This window comes from Eubalaena glacialis, chromosome 2, assembly GCF_028564815.1.
Source record: "Eubalaena glacialis isolate mEubGla1 chromosome 2, mEubGla1.1.hap2.+ XY, whole genome shotgun sequence".
Classification (NCBI taxonomy): domain Eukaryota; kingdom Metazoa; phylum Chordata; class Mammalia; order Artiodactyla; family Balaenidae; genus Eubalaena; species Eubalaena glacialis.
Genome location: NC_083717.1, coordinates 113,170,506 through 113,195,591, shown reverse-complemented (window position 1 = coordinate 113,195,591; position 25,086 = coordinate 113,170,506).

Genomic DNA, 25,086 nt, shown 5'->3' with positions numbered 1-25,086 from the left:
TTCCCCCTTTCATCCGTCAGGCCTCTTGTATGGGGGCTGTAAGCCACACCGTCTTTGCACCGCCAACACAAAGACAAATTCTACTCTTTTTCTGAGTCCATGAAACATTCAGTATTTCATTTTGAATCATGGCAGATGACAGAAACAAATGGCCTAATGAATCTCGCTTATTGTCCCTTGCAAATCTGAGGATGAGCTAAAAGTAAAATCTCTGTTTCTTTTCTGTTTTTTCTCTTTACCCCCTTTTTTTTTTTTTCTTTTTTGATGCATTTCTTCTCCTTGGAAAGATCTCTGTTGCATTCTAAATAGATGCTGAAGTTATAGAATTATTTTCATAAACAGGTCGTTTGATTTAGAAATCAATTATGCAGCTCCTTCATAGCTCCTTTCCCCATCATCTCTCTATAAGTAACCTTTGGGACAGTATATGTTTTCACCCATTCTGTGGCCTCATAAAATGAAAATACAACAGGAGGCAGGATCAGAAGGAAAAATAACAAGTAAATATTTACTGTATTTGGGGAAAATGGCAATGACTCATCAAATAACAACAAGAATTAAACACCTTTGTTTTATTTAAAGGAAAATTAAGTCTGCAGCACTTATTTACAAGTTATTAGGCTGAAGTTTAAAGCTTTTGTGGTTACCTTTTCTGCGTGTATTTACTTTAAATATGACATTGAGGTTTGTAAGGGATTTGCTAAGTGTAGCTGCTCTGGAAAACAATGAAAAAGACTGAGAAATGACTCCACTCACCAATGGCATCATTCCCTTACTTGCTGTTTGAAAAGTTGGGTAGAACTGAACACAAGGCAGTGCTGCTCTGGTGGCCTGAAAAATACCACCTATTAAGAGATTTCCTTTATGCTGTTTGCTGCTCTGTTTAAAGGAAAGTCTTGTCCCCAGTGCTTGCTTCATTGGCATCAAACGGTATTGAATGCCATGTGTTCCCAGCAGACCACAGCATCAAGGCCATGTGTCTGTATCATATATGCATGTTTTCAACAAAACACAAAAGCATAGTCATTGAGAAACATGCATTTAATTTTGTTAAAAAAATAAAAAAAGGAAAAAATGCAGAGTTGGGGCTAAAAATAGAGAGAATGGTAGGAGTTAGTAAGAGAAAAAGAGAAGAATTTCTCCTCTGATTCCTTGCCATGCCTTGGCCTTTTTTTCTCCCTTTTCTCTGTGACTCTGTAATGGCTTTTTCAGAGCCATTAGAGTTGTCAAGTACATTTTTCTTAGTTCAAGTATGTACAATTGATCCTGATAGATGTTAATAGCTCCCAAACTAAGGCAGAGTCTGCAGTCAACATACAGGAATAACAATTCTGTGGTTAAAAAAAGAGAAAGTTTGACAATTGATGCCATAATATAGGCCAGAGGCACTCCAGGTCAGATTTCCTTAATTTTTGGAGTAAAATTTCACCATGATGCTCCTAAGTTTACAACATTAGTTATATTGTTATTCAGTTTTTTAAGATGTAGGTTTAGGTAATTTCATAATAATTTGTTTTCAGAATATGAAATTTGGCAAGCCACTTTTGAAAAAATGAAATCTAAATACCTCAGTTTTCTTTGATTTTCATAATTTTCTTTCAGATAGAAAGCACTACATAACAGTTTGACTTTTAATATTAGTGTTGAAAATTTTACTAATTGAATTTTTCTAGTGATCAAGATTATGACATTAGAAAGACCCAGAATTGCCAAAGCAATCCTGAGGAAAAAGAACAAAGCTGGAGGCATAACCCTCCCAGACTTCAGACTATACTACAAAGCTACAGTAATCAAAACAATGTGGTATTGGCACAAAAACAGACATACGGATCAATGGAACAGAATAGAGAGGCCAGAAATAGACCCACGCACCTACAGTCAATTACTCTTTGACAAAGAAGACATGAATATAAAATGCAAAAAAGACAGTCTTTTCAGAAAGTGGTGCTGGGAAAGTTGGATAGCTGCATGTAAAGCAATGAAGTTAGAACATACCCTCACACCATGCACAAAAATAAACTCAAAATGGCTTAAAGACTTAAATATAAAACAAGACACCATAAAACCCCTAGAAGAGATCATAGGCAAAACATTCTCTGAAATAAACCATACCAATGTTTTCTGAGGTCGGTCTCCCAAAGCAATAGATATCAAAACAAAAATAAACAAGTGGGACCTAATCAAACTTACAAGCTTTTGCACAGCAAAGGAAACTATTAAAAAAAAAAAACCCAAAAAACAAAGAGACAACCTACAGAATGGGAGAAAATATTTGCAAATGATGTGACTGACAAGGGCTTAATATCCAAAATATACAAACAACTTATACAACTCAACAACAAAAAGACAACACAATCAAAAAATGGGCAAAAGACTTAAATAGACATTTCTCCAAAGAAGACATACAGATGGCCAATAGGCACATGAAAAGATGCTCAACCTCACTAATTATTAGAGAAATGCAAATCAAAACTACAATGAGGTACCACCTCACACCAGTCAGAATGGCCATCATTAAAATGTCTACAAATAACAAATGCTGGAGAGGGTGTGGAGAAAAGGGAACCCTCTTATACTGCTGGTGGGAATGTAAGTTGGTGCAACCACTATGGAGAACAGTATGGAGGTTCCTCAGAAAACTAAAAATAAATTACCATATGATCTAGCAATCCCAATCCTGGCCATATATCTGGAGAAAAACATGGTTTGAAAGGATACATGCACCCTGGTGTTCATTGCAGCGCTATTTACAATAGCCAAGACATGGAAGCAACCTAAATGTCCATTGACAGAGGAATGGATGAAGATGTGGTACATATATACAGTGGAATACTACTCAGCCATAAAAAAGAATGAAATAATGTCACTTGCAGCAACATGGATGCAACTAGAGGTTATCATACTAAGTGAAGTAAGTCAGACAAAGACAAATACCATACGATATCACTTATATGTGGAATCTAAAAGAACCTATCTATAAAACAGAAACAGACTCATAGACATAGAGAACAAACTTGTGGTTGCCAAAGGGGAGGTGGGGGTAGGGGAGGTATGGACTGGGAGTCTGGGATTAGTAGTTGCAAACTATTACATACAGAATGGATAATAACAAAGTACTACTGTATAGCACAGGGAACTATATCCAATATCCTAGGATAAGCCATAATGGAAAAGAATATAAAAAAGAATGTATATATGTATAACTGAGTCACTTTCTGTGCAGCAGAAATTAACACAATATTGTAAATCAACTATACTTCAATAAAAAAAGAAATTAAAAATAGATTATGACATTAGAAAATACCATGTGAATGTACTTCAATTACTTTTATTATGCTCTTGAGTTACTGATTTCAAAAGCAATATTTGCTTTTTATCCAAAAGGAAGCATTTTATAACTAATGGCCATTTATTCCATAAGTATCTGACAATAAGAAACTTTCACAATCCAAATACAACAGCGACTGAAATCAAGTGAAGAAGGTCGGTTGTACAAATAGAACATTTGGAAATATTTGGATCTAATAGTTTAGTGTTATCTCCTTCATCATTACCTAATGCCCTTTGTGACCTCTCCTTGTCAGTCTCTGAGCCCAGCATAAGTACCAGGTAGAATTAAACATTTTTTAACTGAGAGAATCAATGAATACCTTATATTTCTTTCTATCTCCTGCATGTTATCACTCTAAGAGAAAAAAATTTGTTCGCCAGAGAAAATGTATACCAATTTACTTACAAACATACAGCAAACCAAGCGAAACACAGAACTAAAAAGAAGTAAAAGAGTCAGGGAGGGGCAAGATGGCGGAAGAGTAAGACGCGGAGATCACCTTCCTCCCCACAGATACATGAGAAATACATCTACACGTGGAACTGCTCCTACAGAACACCCACTGAACGCTGGCAGAAGACGTCAGACCTCCCAAAAGGCAAGAAAATCCCCACGTACTTGGGTAGGGCAAAAGAAAAAAGAAATAACAGAGACAAAAGAATAGGGACGGGACCTGCACCAGTGGGAGGGAGCTGTGAAGGAGGAAAGGTTTCCACACACTAGGAAGCCCCTTCGTGGGCAGAGACTGCGGGTAGCAGAGGGGGGAAGCTTCGGAGCCACGGAGGAGAGCGCAGCCACAGTGGTGCGGAGGGCAAAGCGGAGATTCCCGCACAGAGGAGCGGTGCCGACCAGCACTCACCAGCCCGAGAGGCTTGTCTGCTCAGCCGCCGGGGCGGGCGGGGCCTGGGAGCTGGGGCTCGGGCTTCGGTGCTAGCCGGGAGGGAGTCCGGGAAAAAGACTGCAGCTGCCAAAGAGGCAAGAGAATTTTTCTTGCCTCTTTGTTTCCCGGCGCGCAAGGAGAGGGGATTCAGAGCGCCGCCTAAACGAGCTCCAGAGACGGGCGCGAGCCGCGGCTATCAGCGCGGATCCCACAGCAACAGGGACGCAGAGGGAAAAACGGAGAGATTCCCGCACAGAAGCTCGGCGCCGAGCAGCACTCACCAGCCCGAGAGGCTTGTCTGCTCACCCGCCGGGGCGGGCGGGGGCTGGGAGCTGAGGCGCGGGCTTCGGTCGGATCCCAGGGAGAGGACTGGGGTTGGCTGCGTGAACACAGCCTGAAGGGTCTAGCGCACCACAACTAGCCGGGAGGGTGCACGAGAAAAAGTCTGCAGCTGCCGAAGAGGCAGGAGACTTTTTCTTGCCTCTTTGTTTCGCGGCGCGCAAGGAGAGGGGATTCAGAGCGCCACTTAAACGAACTCCAGAGACGGGCGCGAGCCGCGGCTATCAGCGCGGACCCCAGAGACGGGCATGAGACGCTAAGGCTGCTGCTGCCGCCACCAAACAGCCTGTGGGCGAGCACAGGTCATTCTCCACACCGCCCCTCCCGGGAGCCTGTGCAGCCCGCCACAGCCAGGCTCCCGTAATCCGGGGACAACTTCCCCGGGAGAGCGCACGGCGCGCCTCAGGCTGCTGCAACGTCACTCCGGCCTCTGCCGCCGCAGGCTCGCCCCGCCTCCTCCGTACCGCTCCCTCCCCCCCGGCCTGACTGAGCCAGAGCCCCCGAATCAGCTGCTCCTTTAACCCCGTTCTGTCTGGGCGGGGAACAGACGCCCTCAGGGGACCTACATGCAGAGGCGGGTCCAAATCCAAAGCTGAACCCCGGGAGCTGTACGAACAAAGAAGAGAAAGGGAAATCTCTCCCAGCAGCCTCAGAAGCAGCGGATTAAAGCTCCACAAACAACTTGATGTGCCTGCATCTGTTGAATACCTGAATAGACAACGAATCATCCCAAATTTAGGAGATGGACTTTGGGAGCAGGATATATTAACTTTTCCCCTTTTCCTTTTTTTTTGTGAGTGTAGATGTGTATGCTTCTGGGTGAGATTTTGTGTGTATAGCTTTGCTCTCACCCTTAGTCCTAGGGTTAGGTCCGTCCGTTTTTTTTTTTTTTTTTTTTTTTTGGCTTAAAAAAATTTTTTTTCCCTAATAAATGTTTTCTTAATAATTTTTTCCTTATTTTCTATTTTTAAAAAAAATTTTTAATAAGTTTTTTCATATTTTTTATTTTAAAAAATTAAAAAATTTTTTTTTCTTAATAAATTTTTTCTAAATAATTTTTTTCTTATTTTTAGTATAAAAAATTAATAAATCTATTTTTAAACATTAAAAAAATTTTTTTTTCTTAATAAATTTACTCTTAATAATTTTTTTTCTTATTTTTTATTATAATTGCTTTATTTTATTTTATTTTATCCTCTTTTTTTCTTTCTTTCCATTTTTTCTCCCTTTTATTCTGAGCCGTGTGGATGAAAAAGCTCTTGGTGCTCCAGCCAGGCATCAGGGCTGTGCCTCTGAGGTGGGAGAGCCAACTTCAGGACACTGGTCCACAAGAGACCTCCCAGCTCCACGTAATACCAAACGGCGAAAATCTCTCACAGATCTCCATCTCAACATCAAGACCCAGCTTCACTCAACGACCAGCAAGCTACAGTGCTGGACACCCTATGCCAAACAACTAGCAAGAGAGGAACACAGCCCCATCCATTAACAGAGAGGCTGCCTAAAATCATAATAAGGCCACAGACACCCCAAAACACACCACCAGACGTGGACGAACCCACCAGAAAGACAACATCCAGCCTCATCCACCAGAACACAGGCACTAGTTCCCTCCACCAGGAAACCTACACAACCCACTGAACCAACCTTAGCCACTGGGGACAGATACCAAAAACAACGGGAACTACGAACCTGCAGCCTGTGAAAAGGAGACCCCAAACACAGTAAGATAAGCAAAATGAGAAGACAGAAAAACACACAGCAGATGAAGGAGCAGGGTCAAAACACACCAGACCTAACAAATGAAGAGGAAATAGGTAGTCTACCTGAAAAAGAATTCAGAATAATGATAGTAAGGATGATCCAAAGTCTTGGAAATAGAATAGACAAAATGCAAGAAACATTTAACAAGGACGTAGAAGAACTAAAGAGGAACCAAGAAACGATGACAAGCACAATAAATGAAATTAAAAATACTCTAGATGGGATCAATAGCAGAATAACTGAGGCAGAAGAACGGATAAGTGACCTGGAAGATAAAATGGTGGAAATAACTACTGCAGACCAGAATAAAGAAAAAAGAATGAAAAGAACTGAGGACAGTCTCAGAGACCTCTGGGACAACATTAAATGCACCAACATTCGAATTATAGGGGTCCCAGAAGAAGAAGAGAAAAAGAAAGGGACTGAGAAAATATTTGAAGAGATTATAGTTGAAAACTTCCCTAATATGGGAAAGGAAATAGTTAATCAAGTCCTGGAAGCACAGAGAGTCCCATACAGGATAAATCCAAGGAGAAACACACCAAGACACATATTAATCAAACTATCAAAAATTAAATATAAAGAAAACATATTAAAAGCAGCAAGGGAAAAACAACAGATAACACACAAGGGCATCCCCATAAGGTTAACAGCTGATCTTTCAGCAGAAACGCTGCAAGCCAGAAGGGAGTGGCAGGATATACTTAAAGTGATGAAGGAGAAAAACCTACAACCAAGATTACTCTACCCAGCAAGGATCTCATTCAGATTTGATGGAGAAATTAAAACCTTTACAGACAAGCAAAAGCTGAGAGAGTTCAGCACCACCAAACCAGCTTTACAACAAATGCTAAAGGAACTTCTCTAGGCAAGAAACACAAGAGAAGGAAAACACCTACAATAACAAACCCAAAACATTTAAGAAAATGGGAATAGGAACATACATATCGATAATTACCTTAAATGTAAATGGATTAAATGCTCCCACCAAAAGACACAGACTGGCTGAATGGATACAAAAACAAGACCCATATATATGCTGTCTACAAGAGACCCACTTCAGACCTAGAGACACATACAGACTGAAAGTGAGGGGATGGAAAAAGATATTCCATGCAAATGGAAATCAAAAGAAAGCTGGAGTAGCAATTCTCATATCAGACAAAATAGACTTTAAAATAAAGACAATTACAAGAGACAAAGACGGACACTATATAATGATCAAGGGATCGATCCAAGAGGAAGGTATAACAATTGTAAATATTTATGCACCCAACATAGGAGCACCTCAATACATAAGGCAAATACTAACAGCCATAAAAGGGGAAATCGACAGTAACACAATCATAGTAGGGGACTTTAACACCCCACTTTCACCAATGGACAGATCATCCAAAATGAAAATAAATAAGGAAACACAAGCTTTAAATGATACATTAAACAAGATGGACTTAATTGATATTTATAGGACATTCCACCCAAAAACAACAGAATACACATTTTTCTCAAGTGCTCATGGAACATTCTCCAGGATAGATCATATCTTGGGTCACAAATCAAGCCTTGGTAAATTTAAAAAAATTGAAATCGTATCAAGTATCTTTTCCGACCACAACGCTATGAGACTAGATATCAATTACAGGAAAAGATCTGTAAAAAATACAAACACATGGAGGCTACACAATACACTACTTAATAACGAAGTGATCACTGAAGAAATCAAAGGGGAAATCAAAAAATACCTAGAAACAAATGACAATGGAGACACGACGATCCAAAACCTATGGGATGCAGCAAAAGCAGTTCTAAGAGGGAAGTTTATAGCAATACAAGCCTACATCAAGAAACAGGAAACATCTCGAATAAACAACCTAACCTTGCACCTAAAGCAATTAGAGAAAGAAGAACAAAAAAACCCCAAAGCTAGCAGAAGGAAAGAAATCATAAAGATCAGATCAGAAATAAATGAAAAAGAAATGAAGGAAACAATAGCAAAAATCAATGAAACTAAAAGCTGGTTCTTTGAGAAGATAAACAAAATTGATAAACCATTAGCCAGACTCATCAAGAGAAAAAAGGAGAAGACTCAAATTAATAGAATTAGAAATGAAAAAGGAGAAGTAACCACTGACACTGCAGAAATACAAACGATCATAAGAGATTACTACAAGCAACTCTATGCTAATAAAATGGACAACCTGGAAGAAATGGACAGATTCTTAGAAATGCACAACCTGCCGAGACTGAACCAGGAAGAAATAGAAAATATGAACAGACCAATCACAAGCACTGAAATTGAAACTGTGATTAAAAATCTTCCAACACACAAAAGCCCAGGACCAGATGGCTTCACAGGCGAATTCTATCAAACATTTAGAGAAGAGCTAACACCTATCCTTCTCAAACTCTTCCAAAATATTGCAGAGGGAGGAACACTCCCCAACTCATTCTACGAGGCCACCATCACCCTGATACCAAAACCAGGCAAAGATGTCACAAAGAAAGAAAACTACAGGCCAATATCACTGATGAACATAGATGCAAAAATCCTCAACAAAATACTAGCAAACAGAATCCAACAGCACATTAAAAGGATCATACACCATGATCAAGTGGGGTTTATTCCAGGAATGCAAGGATTCTTCAATATACGCAAATCAATCAACGTGATACATCATATTAACAAATTGAAGGAGAAAAACCATATGATCATCTCAATAGATGCAGAGAAAGCTTTCGACAAAATTCAACACCCATTTATGATAAAAGTCCTGCAGAAAGTAGGCATAGAGGGAACTTTCCTCAACATAATAAAGGCCGTATATGACAAACCCACAGCCAACATTGTCCTCAATGGTGAAAAACTGAAACCATTTCCACTAAGATCAGGAACAAGACAAGGTTGCCCACTCTCACCACTATTATTCAACATAGTTTTGGAAGTGTTAGCCACAGCAATCAGAGACGAAAAAGAAATAAAAGGAATCCAAATCGGAAAAGAAGAAGTAAAGCTGTCACTGTTTGCAGATGACATGATACTATACATAGAGAATCCAAAAGATGCTACCAGAAAACTACTAGAGCTAATCAATGAATTTGGTAAAGTAGCAGGATACAAAATTAATGCACAGAAATCTCTTGCATTCCTGTATACTAATGATGAAAAATCTGAAAGTGAAATTAAGAAAACACTCCCGTTTACCATTGCAACAAAAAGAATAAAATACCTAGGAATAAACCTACCTAAGGAGACAAAAGACCTGTATGCAGAAAATTATAGGACACTGATGAAAGAAATTAAAGATGATACAAATAGATGGAGAGATATACCATGTTCTTGGATTGGAAGAATCAACATTGTGAAAATGACTCTGCTACCCAAAGCAATCTACAGATTCAATGCAATCCCTATCAAACTACCACTGGCATTTTTCACAGAACTAGAACAAAAAATTTCACAATTTGTATGGAAACACAAAAGACCCCGAATAGCCAAAGCAATCTTGAGAACGAAAAATGGAGCTGGAGGAATCAGGCTCCCTGACTTCAGACTATATTACAAAGCTACAGTAATCAAGACAGTTTGGTACTGGCACAAAAACAGAAATATAGATCAATGGAACAGGATAGAAAGCCCAGAGATAAGCCCACGCACATATGGTCACCTTATCTTTGATAAAGGAGGCAAGCATATACAGTGGAGAAAAGACAGCCTCTTCAATAAGTGGTGCTGGGAAAATTGGACAGGTACATGTAAAAGTATGAAATTAGAACACTCCCTAACACCATACACAAAAAGAAACTCAAAATGGATTAAAGACCTAAGTGTAAGGCCAGACACTATCAAACTCTTAGAGGAAAACATAGGCAGAACACTGTATGACATAAGTCACAGCAAGATCCTTTTTGACCCAGGTCCTAGAGAAATGGAAATAAAAACACAAATAAACAAATGGGACCTAATGAAACTTAAAAGCTTTTGCACAGCAAAGGAAACCATAAACAAGACCAAAAGACAACCCTCAGAATGGGAGAAAATATTTGCAAATGAAGCAACGGACAAAGGATTAATCTCCAAGATTTACAAGCAGCTCATGCAGCTCAATAACAAAAAAACAAACAACCCAATCCAAAAATGGGCAGAAGACCTAAATAGACATTTCTCCAAAGAAGAGATACAGATTGCCAACAGACACATGAAAGAATGCTCAACATCATTAATCATTAGAGAAATGCAAATCAAAACTACAATGAGGTATCATCTCACACCGGTCAGAATGGCCATCATCAAAAAATCTAGAAACAATAAATGCTGGAGAGGGTGTGGAGAAAAGGGAACACTCTTGCACTGTTGGTGGGAATGTAAATTGATACAGCCACTATGGAGAACAGTATGGAGGTTCCTTAAAAAACTAAAAATAGAACTACCATATGACCCAGCAATCCCACTACTGGGCATATACCCTGAGAAAACCATAATTCAGAAAGAGTCATGTACCAAAATATTCATTGCAGCTCTGTTTACAATAGCCAGGACATGGAAGCAACCTAGGTGTCCATCATCGGATGAATGGATAAAGAAGATGTGGCACATATATACAATGGAATATTACTCAGCCATAAAAAGAAATGAAATGGAGGTGTTTGTAATGAGGTGGATGGAGTTAGAGTCTGTCATACAGAGTGAAGTAAGTCAGAAAGAGAAAAACAAATACAGTATGCTAACACATATATATGGAATCTAAGGGAAAAAAAAAAAAAAAAAAGAGGTCATGAAGAACCTAGTGGCAAGATGGGAATAAAGACACAGACCTACTAGAGAATGGACTTGAGGATATGGGGAGGGGGAGGGGTGAGATGTGACAGGGTGAGAGAGTGTCATGGACATATATACACTACCAAATGTAAAATAGATAACTAGTGGGAAGCAGCCGCATAGCACAGGGAGATCAGCTCGGTGCTTTGTGACCACCTAGAGGGGTGGGATAGGGAGGGTGGGAGGGAGGGAGATGCAAGAGGGAAGAGATATGGCAACATATGTATATGTGTAACTGATTCACTTTGTTGTAAAGCAGAAGCTAGCACACCATTGTAAAGCAATTATACTTCAATAAAGATGTTTAAAAAAAAAATAAAAAAATAAAAAAAAAATAAAAAGAAGTAAAAGAAATAGATTTGCCCCCAAAAACCTGCCTTGTTTCCTAAAAGACTGAACATATTAAGTGACACTCAATGGTATCACCGTGAAACAAATCTCCCAGGAACTAAGGCAGTGTCTCATCCTCTGGTTTCTATCTTCTTACCATCGAGGCAAATATGTTTGCCTCTAACTTTGATGTACTTTCTAGTTAATCAGTTCAGATCAATTTTCTAATGTTAGTAAAGGGCATCCCTGTAAACTTCATAGAAACACATATGTTCTGGAAAATGGTAGAATATTTTTTGTTCAAAATAGATGTAATATTGCACAATTATTAAGCAGCTGAAGTTGGATTGAGGAAAATGAGAAGTGAGCCAGAATATTTGTGTATACTTATTAAAAGAAAAAGGAACATTGGCCAGGTAATATTGAGTGAAACCATACAAAACTACTGTTTTCGTAGGTCAGAAATGGTTGAATATCAGTAATTTTATATGATTTAACTTAATTAGATACAGCATTTGTAATAAGCTTAAATTGTGCATTTCCTTTTGAAAAAGAAGTACATAAAATTGCTCAATATTACCTTGAAGCCTGATGAGCAATAGGTGACAAGAATGTCCAGAAAACAAACTGAAAATTCTACAGGGTTAGAATAGGTAGAATTGTAACAATAGCTTGTTAGAGCTGAGACAAGCAGTACCATCTTCCTCAAGGTAGAGTCAGCATTTGGATAGTCTTTAGAAAATCCCAAATTTTGAAACAGTTAATGCTTTGCCCACTGCTTTGCCTTATATATAGTGTTCCCTGTATCTGGAATGCCACTCATACTTCATGACCCACTTCATTAGTTCCTTTTATACATCACTTTGCATTTTACACTATAATTACTCACAGGCTGATCTTCTTCACTGAACTGCAAGATCTCCAAGAGCAGGGTTGCTACCTTTTATTTCTGCCCTTCTAACAGTGGGTACAATACCTCACATAGAGTAGATGGTCAATGCTTGGTTGTTGGGCAGATAATTTTTTTCAAGTTTTAAACTAAGGATTAGGGCTACTGTTAGCCAATTTTTATGTTTTGAATTATATAGAACAGAGTTGGGCTAATATAACTTAGAAATTGAAGAAAAATCAAGCTAAAGAGTACATATTCTAATCAATGGGGAATTTATAAATTAAAAAAATAACTGAATGTGTTATATTATAAAACATATCAGATATCCAAAAGGCATACAGATGTTAAAATGTACACTGACATACCAAGTTTAAGAAATAAAAGATGACATATATGGTTGAATGTCTCTGTTTTAACCTTATGTATCCCATTTTTCTCTTCCTTGGCCTCCTGAATAATCACTGTGTTAAATTTGGTTATTATTTCCATGCCTGCATTTATATATTCGCTACATGTTTGCATCCCTAAATGATAACTCTTTTGGCAATCTTCTATACTTTTCCAGCCTTATTGTTATATAATTGACGTGTAACATTGTTTAAGGTGTACAGCATGATGATTCGATACACATATATATTACAAAATGATCACCACAATAAGGTTTTTAAATTATTCATCCCCTCATATAATTACCTTTTGTGTGTGTGTGGTGGCAACATTTAAGATCTACTCTCTTAGCAACTTGCAAGTGAATACAGGCATACCTCATAGATATTGCGGGTTCAGTTCCAGACCACCCCAGTAAAGCAAATATCACAGTAAAGTGAGTCACACAAATTTTTTGGTTTCCTGGTGCATATAAACATTATGTTTACACTATCCTGTAGTCCATTAAGTGTGCAATAGCATTATGTCTAACAACGTACATACCTTAGTTTAAAAATACTTCATTGCCACAAATTACCACAAATCATCTGAGCCTTCAGCGAGTCATAAACTTTTTGCAATAGTAACATCAAATATCACTGATCACAGATCACCGCAACAAATATAATAATAATGAAAAAGTTTGAAATATAGTGAAAATTACCAATATGTGACAGATACACAAAGTGAGCAAATGCTGTTGGAAAAATGGCACAGATAGACTTGCTTAATGCAGGGTTGCCATAAAACTTCAATCTGTAAAAAAAAAAAAAAAAAAAAAGCAATATCCATAAAGCACAATAAAGCAAAGCACAATAAAACAGGTATGCCTGGAATATAGTTTTTGTTAACTATATTGTTAACTATATTCATCATGATGTACATTAGATCCCTAGAATTATTCATCTTGTAACTACTAGCACACTTTGACCAACATTCCCCCATTTCCTCCAGCCCCTGGCAACCACCATTCTACTCTGTTTCTTTAAATTCATCTTTTCTAGATTCGACACAGAAGTGAGATCATGCAGTATTTATCTTTCTTAGTCTGACTTATTTTACTTAGCATAATGCCCTCAAGGTCTATCCATGTTGTCACAAATGGCAGGATTTCCTTCTTATAAAATTTTTAATATAAAATGTGTATATATATCACATTTTCTTTATCCATTTATCTGTTGATGAACACTTAGTTGTTTCCATGTCTTAGCTATTGTGAATAATGTTGCACTGAACATGGGGATGCAGATATCTCTTTGAGACAGAGATTTCATTCTTTCAGTATATAACCAGAAGTAAAATTCCCACATCATATGTTAGTCCTACTTATAATTTTTTGAGGAACCTCCATACTGTTTTTCATGGTGGTTGTACCAATTTACATTCTTACCAATAGTGCATAAGCGTTTCCTTTTCTCCACATCCGCACCAACACCTGTTATTTCTGGTCTTTTTGATAACTGTGATTCTGACAGGTGTGAGGGAGGTGATAGCTCAATGTGGTTTTGATTTGCATTTCCCTGATTAGTAATGTTAAGCATCTTTTCATGTACTTCTTCACATACCTGTTATTTGTATATCTTCTTTGGAAAAATGTCTATTCACGTCCTCTGCTCATTTTGAAATCAGGTTAGTTGTGGGTTTTTTTGTTTTGTTTTGCTATTTAGTTGTATATGTTTCTTATATATCTTGAATATTGACCCTTATCTCATATATGGTTTGCAAATATTTTATCCCATTTCATAGGCTGCTTTTTTATTTTATTGATTATTTCTTTTGCTGTTCTGAGCTTTTTAGTTTGATGTAGTCCCACTTGTTTATTTTTGCTTTTGTTGCTTGTGCTTTTGGAGTCATATCCAAAAAATTGTTGCCAAGACCAATTTAAAAGAGATTTTTTGCTATGTTTTAGTCTAGGAGTTTTATAGTTTCAGGTTTTACATTTAAGTCTTTAATCTGTTTTGTGTTAATTTTTGTGAGTGGTATAAGATCTAAGTCCAATTTCATTGCTTTCAGTGTGAATATCCAATTTTCCCAGCACCATTTATGAAAAAGACTATCCTTTCCCTCACTGAGTATTCTTGGCTCCCTTGTTAAATATTAGATGATTATATATGCATGGGTCTATTTCGGGGCTCTCAATTCTGTTCCATTGGTCTATGTATCTGCTTTTATGCCAGTACCACATTGTTTTGATTACTGTAGCTTTGTAATATAGTATGAAATCAGGAAGTGTGATACCTCCAGGGTCGTTCCCCTTTTTCAGTATTGCTTTGGCTATTTGAAGTCTTTTGTAGTTTTATATAACTAATAAGATTGCTTTTTCCACTTCTGTGAAATAGGGATAGGGATTGCATTTAATCTATAGATGGATTTGGGTAGTATGAACATTTTACCAGTATTAATTTTTCAGTTCATGAACAAGGCAAATCTTTTCATTTTTTTGTCTCTTCTTCAATTTCTTTCATCAATGTTTTATACTATTGAGCAGACAGATCTTTCACCTCCTACATTAAATTTATTCCAAAATATTTTATTGTTTTTGATGCTACTATAAATGGGATTTTCTTTATTTCTTTTTCAGATGGTGCATTGTCAGTGTATAAAAATGCAACTGATTTTTGTGTGTTGATTTTGTATCATGCAACTTTACTGAATTTGTTTACTAATTCTAACAGGTTTTTTTTTTTTTTTTTTGGCGGAGGCTTAAGAACTTCTATGTATAAGATTATATCATCCACAAACAGAAACAATTTTACTTCTTCCTTTCCAGTTTGGATGTCTTTTATTTCTTTTTCTTGCCTAATTGCTCTGGCTAGGACTTCCAGTACGATGTTGAATAGGAGTGGTGAGAGGGGACATCATGTCCTGTTCCTGATCTGAGAGAAAAACTTTCTACCTTACACCATTGAGTATGATGTTAGCTGTGGGCTTTTATTATGTTGAGGTACGTATTTTTCATACCCAATTAATTGAGATTTTTTAATCAAGAAAGGATGTTGTATCTTGTCAAATCCTTCTAGTAAATCTACTGAGATGATCATATGACTTTTTATCTTTCATTCATTCTATTAATGTAATGTATCACATGTATTGATTTCCCTATGTTTAATCAGTCTTGCACCCTTGGGATAAATTCCACTTGATCATGCTGTGTGATCCTTTTATGTACTGCTGAATTTGGTTTGGCAATATTTTGTTGAAAATTTTTGTATCTATATTTATCAGGGATATTGACCTCTTGCTGTTTTTCTTGTATCCCTTTCTCTGGCTTTAATATCACAGTAATGTTGGCCATGTAAAATGATTTTGGAAGTGTTCCTTCCTCTTCAATTTTTGGGAAGAGATTGAGAAAGATTGGCATTAATTCTTCCTTAGATGTTTTGAAGAATTCACCAGTGAAACCATCTGTTCCTGGACTTTTACTTTGGGGAGGATTTTGATTACTTGATTCCATCACCTTGTTACTGGTCTGTTCAGATTTTCTATTTCTTCATGATTCAGTCTTATTAGATTGTATGTTTCTAGGAATTTATCCATTTCTTCTAGGTTATCCAATTTGTTGGCATATAATCGTTCACAGTAGTCTCTTACGAACATTTTTATTCTTGTGCTATCAGTTATCATTATCTCTTTGTTATCATTTCTGATTTTATTTACTTCAGTCTTCTCTCTTTTTTCTTAGTCTAGCTGAATATTTGTCAAATTTCGAAAACCAGCTTTTAGTTTTGTTGATCTTTTCTATCATTTTGCTGATTTCTCATTTATTGCAGCTCTGATCTTTGTAATTTCTTGCCTTCTGCTAACTCTGGCCTTAGTTTGTTCTTCTTTTCCAAGTCCTTGAGTTGTAAGCTTAGGTTGTTTACCTGAGATATTTATTAACATAGTTGTTTATCACTATAAAATTCCCTCTTACCACTTTTTTTCACTGCAATCCATAAGTTTTTTTATGTTGTGTTTCTATTTTCATCTGTCTCAAAATATTTTTTGCTTTCCCTTTTGATTTCTTCCTTTACCTATTGGTTGTTCAAGAGAGTGTGGTTTAATTGCCACATATTTGTGAAATTTCCAGTTTTCTCTTGTAATTTATTTCTAGTTTTGTATCATTGTGGTAGAAAAGATATTCAATATGATTTTAATCTTTTTAAATTTGCTAAGGTTTGCTCTGTGGCCTAACATATGATCTATCCTCAAGAACACTCTATGTGCACTTTAGAAAAAAAGTGCTGCTGCTGCTGTATGTCTGCTAGGCTCATTTGTTGTAGAGTTCTAGTTCAATGTTTCCTTCTTGGTTTTCTGTCTGGATGATCTACACATTGTTAAAAGAGTGGTATTGAAGTTCCCTACTATTATTATATTGTCTATTTTTACTTTCAGATCTGTCAACATTTGCTTAATTTACAACTTATTTAGGTGTACTAATGTTGGATGCATATATATTTATAGTTGTTATATCCTCTTGATAAACTGATCCCTTTGTCATTATTTAATGATCTTCTTTGTCTCTTGCTACAGTTTTTTATTCAAAGACTATTTTGTCTGATATAAGTATAGTTACCCCTGCTCTCTTCTAGTTTCCATTTGCACAGAATATGTTTCTTATACCTTCATTTGAACCAATTTGTGTTCTTAAAGCTGAAATGAGTCTCTGGTTAGCAGCATATGGTTGGGTCTTGTTTCTTTATTCATTCAGCCACTATATGCCTTTTGATTAAGTAATTAAATACATTTACATGTAAAGTAATTATTAATAGGTAAAGTACTAATGCCATCTTATTAGTTGTTTTCTGGCTATTCTGTAGTTCCCTTCTTCCTTTCTTACTGTCTTCCTTTATGAATTAATGAATTTCCACGGTAACGGACTTTGATACATTTCTCTTTATCTTCTGTGTATGTACTATAGGTTTTTGCATTGTGGTTACCATGAGGGTTACATAAATATGTTATAGGTATAACAGTTTATTTTAAATGATAAGTTAACTTTGATAGCATACAAAAACTCTACTCTTTTACTCCACTTCCCCATATTTTATGTTTTAATGTCAAAATTTATATCTTTTTATATTTTGTGTTCATTAATAAATTATTGTAGCTGCATTCACTTTTAATAATTTTGTCCTTTAACCTTTGTACTAGAGATAAGTGATTAACACACCACCATACTGCATTAGAGTATTCTGAATTTGACCATATTCTTACCTTTACTAGTGTGTTTCATATTTTTGTATGTTTTCATGTTATTAATTACCATCCTTTCATTTCTCCATGAAGAACACCTTTCAGCACTTCTTATGAGGCAGGTCTAGTAGTGACGAACTTCCTTAACTTTTGTTTGTCTGGGAAAGGCTTTTTTCTTGTCTTCATTTCTGAAGGACAACTTTTCCAGGTAAAGTATTCTTTTTGATAGTTTTTTTTCCTTTCAGCACTTTTTTTCTTCTTTCATCATACTCTCTCGGCCTACAAGTTTCTGCTGGGAAATCCACTATTACCCTTATGGGGGTTCCCTTGTATGTGAGAAATTTCTTTTTATCTTGCTGCTTTTAAAATTCCTTTTGCCTTTAATTCTAGACAGTTTTATTATAACATGTCTTAGAGAAAATCTTTTTTGGGTTGAGATTGTTTGGGGACCTATGAGCTTCATGAACTTGGATGCCTTAATCTCTCCCTAGATTTGGGATGTTCTCACCCATTATTTCTTTAAGTAAGCTTTTTTCCCCTTTCTCCCTCTCTGTTCCTTCTGGGATTCCAATTTTGTGTAGATTGTTTCTTATAACAGTATCCCATAGACCCCATAGATTTCCTTCACTCTTTTTCATGCCTTTTTTTTTTTTTCTCTTTATTCTCCTCTAACTGGATAACTTCAAATGATCTATCTTCTACTTCACAGATTCTTTCTTGTGCTTCATCAAGCCTGTTGTTGATGCTCTCTATTGCATTTTTTTTCTTTTTTCCATTTTATTCTCTGTATTCTTCAGCTCCAGAATTTGTTTGGTTCTTTTTTTGTGATTTCTATCCTTCCATTAAATTTCTCATTTCTTTCATGTATTGTTTTCCTGATTTAATTGAACTGTCTTCCTGTGTTTTCTTGTAGCCTACTGAACTTCCTTAAAACAACTATTTTGGATTCTTTACCAGGCAAGTTGCAGATCTCCATTTCTTTGGGGTTGGTTACTGGAAAATTATTGTGTTCCTTTGGTGGCGTCATGTTTCCCTGACTTTTCATGTTTACTGGAGTCTTGCATTGTCATCTTCACAACTGAAGAAGAAGTCACCTCCTCCAGATTTTACTGACTGGCTTCAGGATAGAAATGCCTTCCATCAAGCCTCTTAGGGACTCTGAGGCTTTCTTAGAACTTTTCTATAGATACCCCTGCTCCCTACTTCTTGTCCCCTCTTGAGGGGGAGTTCTTAAGATTGTATGGCCTCTACAAAGTGAGCCCAGATGCTTGTTTGCTCTTCCTAGGTGGTGTTGAATGCTCAAGTTTGAAAGCTCTTTCCTAATCCTACAGAATCAGGCCTGCTTTCTATAAGTGCTCACTACCCTGTAAAGGCTCACTCTCTTCACCCTCAGGGGTACGCACAAGGAGTTTGCCTCAGGGAGTGTGCACACACAATTTATTTTTAGATATCTTATGTTTTTAGTAATTTAAATAGCACTTCTTCAAGTACAGTTTTCTAATTGTATGTTGCTTGTATGTAAAACTGTAATTGACTTGTATATTGACCTTATATCTAGCAACCTTCAAATATTTTTCAAATAATGAGTGAATAAAGGGCATTTAGGTTCTAGAATACGGCCAAGTTGGAGCACCACAGGACATTTTCACTGCAGAACAACTGAAGTCTAGAAAGTTACACTGAGATATCTCAGGCTCACAAATGGCATGGGTGGTCTCCAAAAATCCCTTCATTCCAAAAGAATAGCAAAAACAGAAAAGAAGACCAACAAAAATGTCAAAGCTGACAAAAACTGAGAATGAATTATAGCATTGTTGGCAAGGATATGGAGCAGCTGGAATTCTCATACACTTCTGCTTGGAGGACAAGGTTCTAATTTAAATGTTCAAATTACCTTGAAAAAACAATTAGACATTTTCTCTCAAAGCTGATTCATTGAATATCCTGCAACCCAGAAATCCCATTTCTTAGGTACATGCCTGTGATAGTTTTATGCTATGCACATGCACCAGGAAATATACATGAATGTTGATAACAACATTGGTCTTAAGAGTAAAAAAACCGGAAAAAATTAAAAATCTCCATCAAAATAGTATAGTCACATGATGGATTTTTATACAGGAGTAAATAAAAGAAACATATAAACAACAGGAGGGATAAACTTTGAAACATAATGTTGAGTTAAAAAGCAAGTCTAAGAAGGTAACGTATAGTATAATATCATTTTCTAAAACTCCCAAATCAGTAAAAGTAAACAATATATTCTTAAGCATTTAATATTTATGACAGAACCCCATATTTTAAAAAAAGCAATGAAGTAACAAACACAAAATTTAGGATAGTTGTGTCTCTGAGGAAAGAATCAAAGGCATAAGACAAGGGAAGAACACATAGGTAGATGCAAATTATTGGTAATTCCTGTCTCATGGGCTGAATGTTGAGTTTATGAATATGTATTGTACCATTATGCTCTATGAATAACATTTACATAACAAAACTTTTGCATGTGCTAAAATATATTATATAGTAAAAATAAAATTAATAAACATAGGAAGGAATATAAAACATTCATCCATTCATTTAGCTAATAATTATTAAACACCTATTAGTGCCAGATACCATTCTATATACCAGGAATTAAACAATACCAAATGCCAATATTAAACAAAACAGGGAAAAAAATCTCTGTATTCATGGAGCATGCATTCTACTAGACTCAACTAAACAAACTTTATGAAATAGGACTTATCAAAATTAAAATACTTACAAAGTTACCTGAATGGAAAACAAAAAGGAGTCAGTATTTTCATTTTAAACAATGAAGTATTTTGAAATCACCAACAATCTGAACAAAATGAGAATGACTAAAGTCCACTTAAGGAATCAAATCCCTCTAACATATTCATCTTATTTCATCCTTTCCAAGAAGAACAGCTTCAGAGATGGTGAAAGGATTTGATTTGAAAGGCAAACGGGGCAAATTATTGTTTTAGATGCTTGAGGAATTTAATTTCTATTTAATGATTCACAGAATATGAAGACCAATTGAATTTTTCTCCCCTAAATGTCCAATACTCTGTGCTAAAGATTTGAAATAGCTGTCTTTCAAATTCAGGTACAAAAATGGACTACTCCATCTTGCTTACAAATACTAAACCTTTGTTGATCCCTCCAGAAACACTATGTAAGCCTCCAACCAAATAATCACTTGTTAATATTCACCATAGACTACCCCACAGTGGAGAATCTGGAGGTCATCACATTCAGGGTGTTAATGAATAAGCACTCTGTCAGCTAAGAACTGCAGAATTTTCCTACCAATCAGAAAAATTACTAATGTGGCTACAAATTGTTCTACTCCCAGTTTGCCATACTAATGAATATTTCTGGATAGCAAGGTTGTCCTTCTACGTAAATAGGAGTGACCAGAGGGGAAAAGAAATATAATTTAACATAAAAACGTCAAGTGATCCTTGAGCTTTGAATGTGTAAACAACAACAAAAAAATCAGTATTTACTGCCACCTGAGTTAAGATTTACAGTTTAATTTGGGGTTGAATTACAGCATTTATTGAGCTAGACTAAAAAGTTTGGGGCACTAATTCAAGATAGCGTTTGGCACTAAGTTTTCTAAGGTATGATTAAAAAACCAAAGACTTCTACTAAACCCAGAAGACACCTTGAAAACGGCAAAATGAACTTTAAAAAATTGGTGGGTATGCCATCTTAATGTAATATTGCTAAAGTTCAATACACAGCCATTAGTTTTAACCTGAATTAATAAACAGAATTACACCATACTGGGATGAATCTAAACAGATTTCTGAAAATAACTGATCTTAGATAGACTGAGATCAAGAAATCCTATCTGAGAGAGCACAAATTTTCTTAAAGGGGGGCTTTATTTCTTTCTTTATTTTTTTGGCCGCGCCTTGCAGCATGCGGGATCTTAGTTCCCTGACCAGGGATCAAACCCATGCCCCCTGAAGCGGAAGCACAGAGTCCTAACCACTGGACTGCCAGGGAATTCCCGAGAGCACAAATTTTTTAGTCATAAAAATTGACAAAGAAGCAGAATGCACTAAATAGTGTTAAATATACAAAAATTAAAGATTGTTGCTTTGGCTAAAAACTTTCATCTGTGAAAACTGAGACATAGACTAAGGCAAAGTCAGTTATCCATCATGGCAATTAGTTCAAAATTATTTGGTCACAAAGAGTAAAGGAACAAAAATGTACTTCAAAGCTAGAATTAAATAACATACTGTATGTCAAGCATAGTACCTGGCACATAGCAATAATTCACTAATGGATTTAGCATAAAAGTAGCAGTGCTGGGACTTCCCTGGTGGTGCAGTGGTTAAGAATCCGCCTGCCAATGCACGGGACATGGGTTCGAGCACTGGTCCGGGAAGATCCCACATGCCACGGAAGAACTAAGCCCGTGCACCACAACTACTGAGCCTGCGCTCTAGAGCCCGTGAGCCACAACTACTGAGCCCGCATGCCACAACTACTGAAGCCCGCACGTCTAGAGCCCAGGCACCACAACGAGAAGCCACCGCAATGAGAAGCCCACGGACGGCAACGAAGAGTAGCCCCCGCTTGCTGCAACTAGAGAAAGCCCGTGCGCAGCAACGAAAACCCAATGCAGCCAAAAATAAACAAATAAATAAATTTATAAAAAAAAAAAGTAGCAGTGCTATTGTTACTGGCTGATTTAGAATTAATGACCTTTAAAGTTATTGACATCCCTTCTGGATGCTCCTCAAATCACCAAACAATATTTAGATTATAATATATTTGACCTATAGGGTCTGACTTGTTCTAATAAGTTCAGAACTGATTAAATTGAATAACAAAGAAAAATAATACAAGTAAAACCTACATTTGTACATCATTGTCAAATGAATATGTAAATGAGGTAAATAGATGTTTTGGAAATACCCCCAGAAAGTCCCGTTCTGAGGAAAAAATTAAGGGTCAAAGACATGGCAAAGTTTTCTAAAAGTAAGCTACCTTTGATAATAAACTCTCTTCAGATACCTAAGAAATCCCATCCTACTCCCATATGTTAATATCTTCTTTGAATATAAAATCCAAATTAAAAACTAATTCTTAATAGAAAGGTTTTGTTAAAAGCAACATTTTGAAATGCTGTCAGTAACTATCATAAATATTTGAGAAGTTAATATTTTAATCTTCAACTATAGCACAGAAAACACTTTTAGTGACAGACAGTGCTTCATTAATGGAGTTCTGTGTGTCTAATTGCTTTAGGCACAGTGAGCTGCATTATTTTGACACATGACATGCAATTAGTACATGGTCACACGGCTAACGGGAGATTTTACACCTTTTTTCCTTCTACATTCAGAGTGAATAATTAGCATATTTTTTCTGCTTAGAATAATAATCAGAGCCTTAGATCCAGAAATTGCCTAATGAGGTAAAATTCCAGTTGTTGACATTAATACATGTGACACATTTTTTCAGTTGTTAAAGTAAACCTTGTGCAACCACTTCATTTACCGGTTCCAAGTGCCCCTACGAGTTAGGAGTTATGTTATTCTTAGCACAGAATTATTGAGAAGAAAGGCCCCAATAGATGTTTTATACCATTATTTCAGTGTTCCACACATAGTAGGTGCCAAATCAATACTGCTGACAAATTTTAAAAGGGTTCCTTTGGTATCTTCTGTTGTCATTAAATGATTATCAGCATTCAAAATTGAAATAAACTATGAAAGCACTATATGTTATTTTGGAGAGTTCTTAGCATAAAAAAGTGGATTATTTTAACAATACAAAATTATATCAGTTGAAGTTTTCATCAAAATGTTATTAATTTTGTTAAAAACATTTAACAATAATGAAAAAATCATCCAATACATTCCTAGAGCAGAGGCAAATTTTATGTAAAGTTAACAAAAATTAGGTTTCAGAATCCGTCAGTTAAATGGCCCCATCCAAGTTGAACAGTGTATTCCTAATAATTTTATCTTCATAATTTTGTATTATTTTCCTTAAAGAGTCCTCCACCCTAGTCATAAATGTTTCAGTCCCCACAAAACCTGGATCTGCCCCTGGTAAAAATCACCATGCTGTGTAAACACAAATTCTTGTATACCTTAAAGGGAATTTTTTTCTGTTTTGAAAATACTGTCCTTTGTGTGTGTGTGTGTGAAGACCATAGTGACTTTAAGAAGTTCTATCAACAACGCTGTTAACTATTCAAAGTGTCAGACTTTAAGACTTTAAAGTCCCCACCTCTACAAAATTCAAAGAATTAAACTTTGTCCCCTTTACTTATTACTAAACATGAACCTGTAAAATTATTAAGCATTTACAAATTAAACTCAGTGATCAAAATATTAACTTGGTATTATGACACAAGATGTATATTGCATAGGAGATGTATATTGAAGACAAAGGCTGAGAACAGAAAAGCCATTGACATGATAGAGGAAAGAACAAGAAGCACTGATTAGACTTCAGTTTCTTTTTTAAAGTAAATATGTGTAAGCCTAAATATTTTCAAGGCACATTTAAGAAAATCACAAAGAATTTCACTGTTTACTGTCAATTGATATAGTTCTAAGAGTCTTAATTACAAATAAATTCTATTTTTAAAATGTCAAATGTTAATATATGAGAGAATATATGGAGTCAATAATCTTGGGTTTTTATTACCATGGCCTGTAGTGAGTGACTTACTATTGTTCCTATTGTTTACATGTATAAAAACAGCAGACAAAAATTCCATCATACTATCTACAAATTGTGACAACTCTCATTTGGTACCAGATTACTTGTGAAGTGGGAAAAGATATGCACCCATCTTATCACTATGACTCCAAAGCCAAATTAATGAAATAATAGTTAAGGTGAATTTTCAGTTTGTAATTTGTAAATAGGCAAGAGTATCAAAGATAATTATGACAAATGACAATGTCATATGACTAGCTCTACCAGATGTTAAACTATTTCATTAAACTACAGTAATTAAAACAGTGTGGCATGCACTAATATATATGCTATACCATATATACACTGTACCACATATATGCAAATATATGTAGAACAGATCAATGAAATAAAATTAATTCAGCTATAAACCCTATTACCTTTTT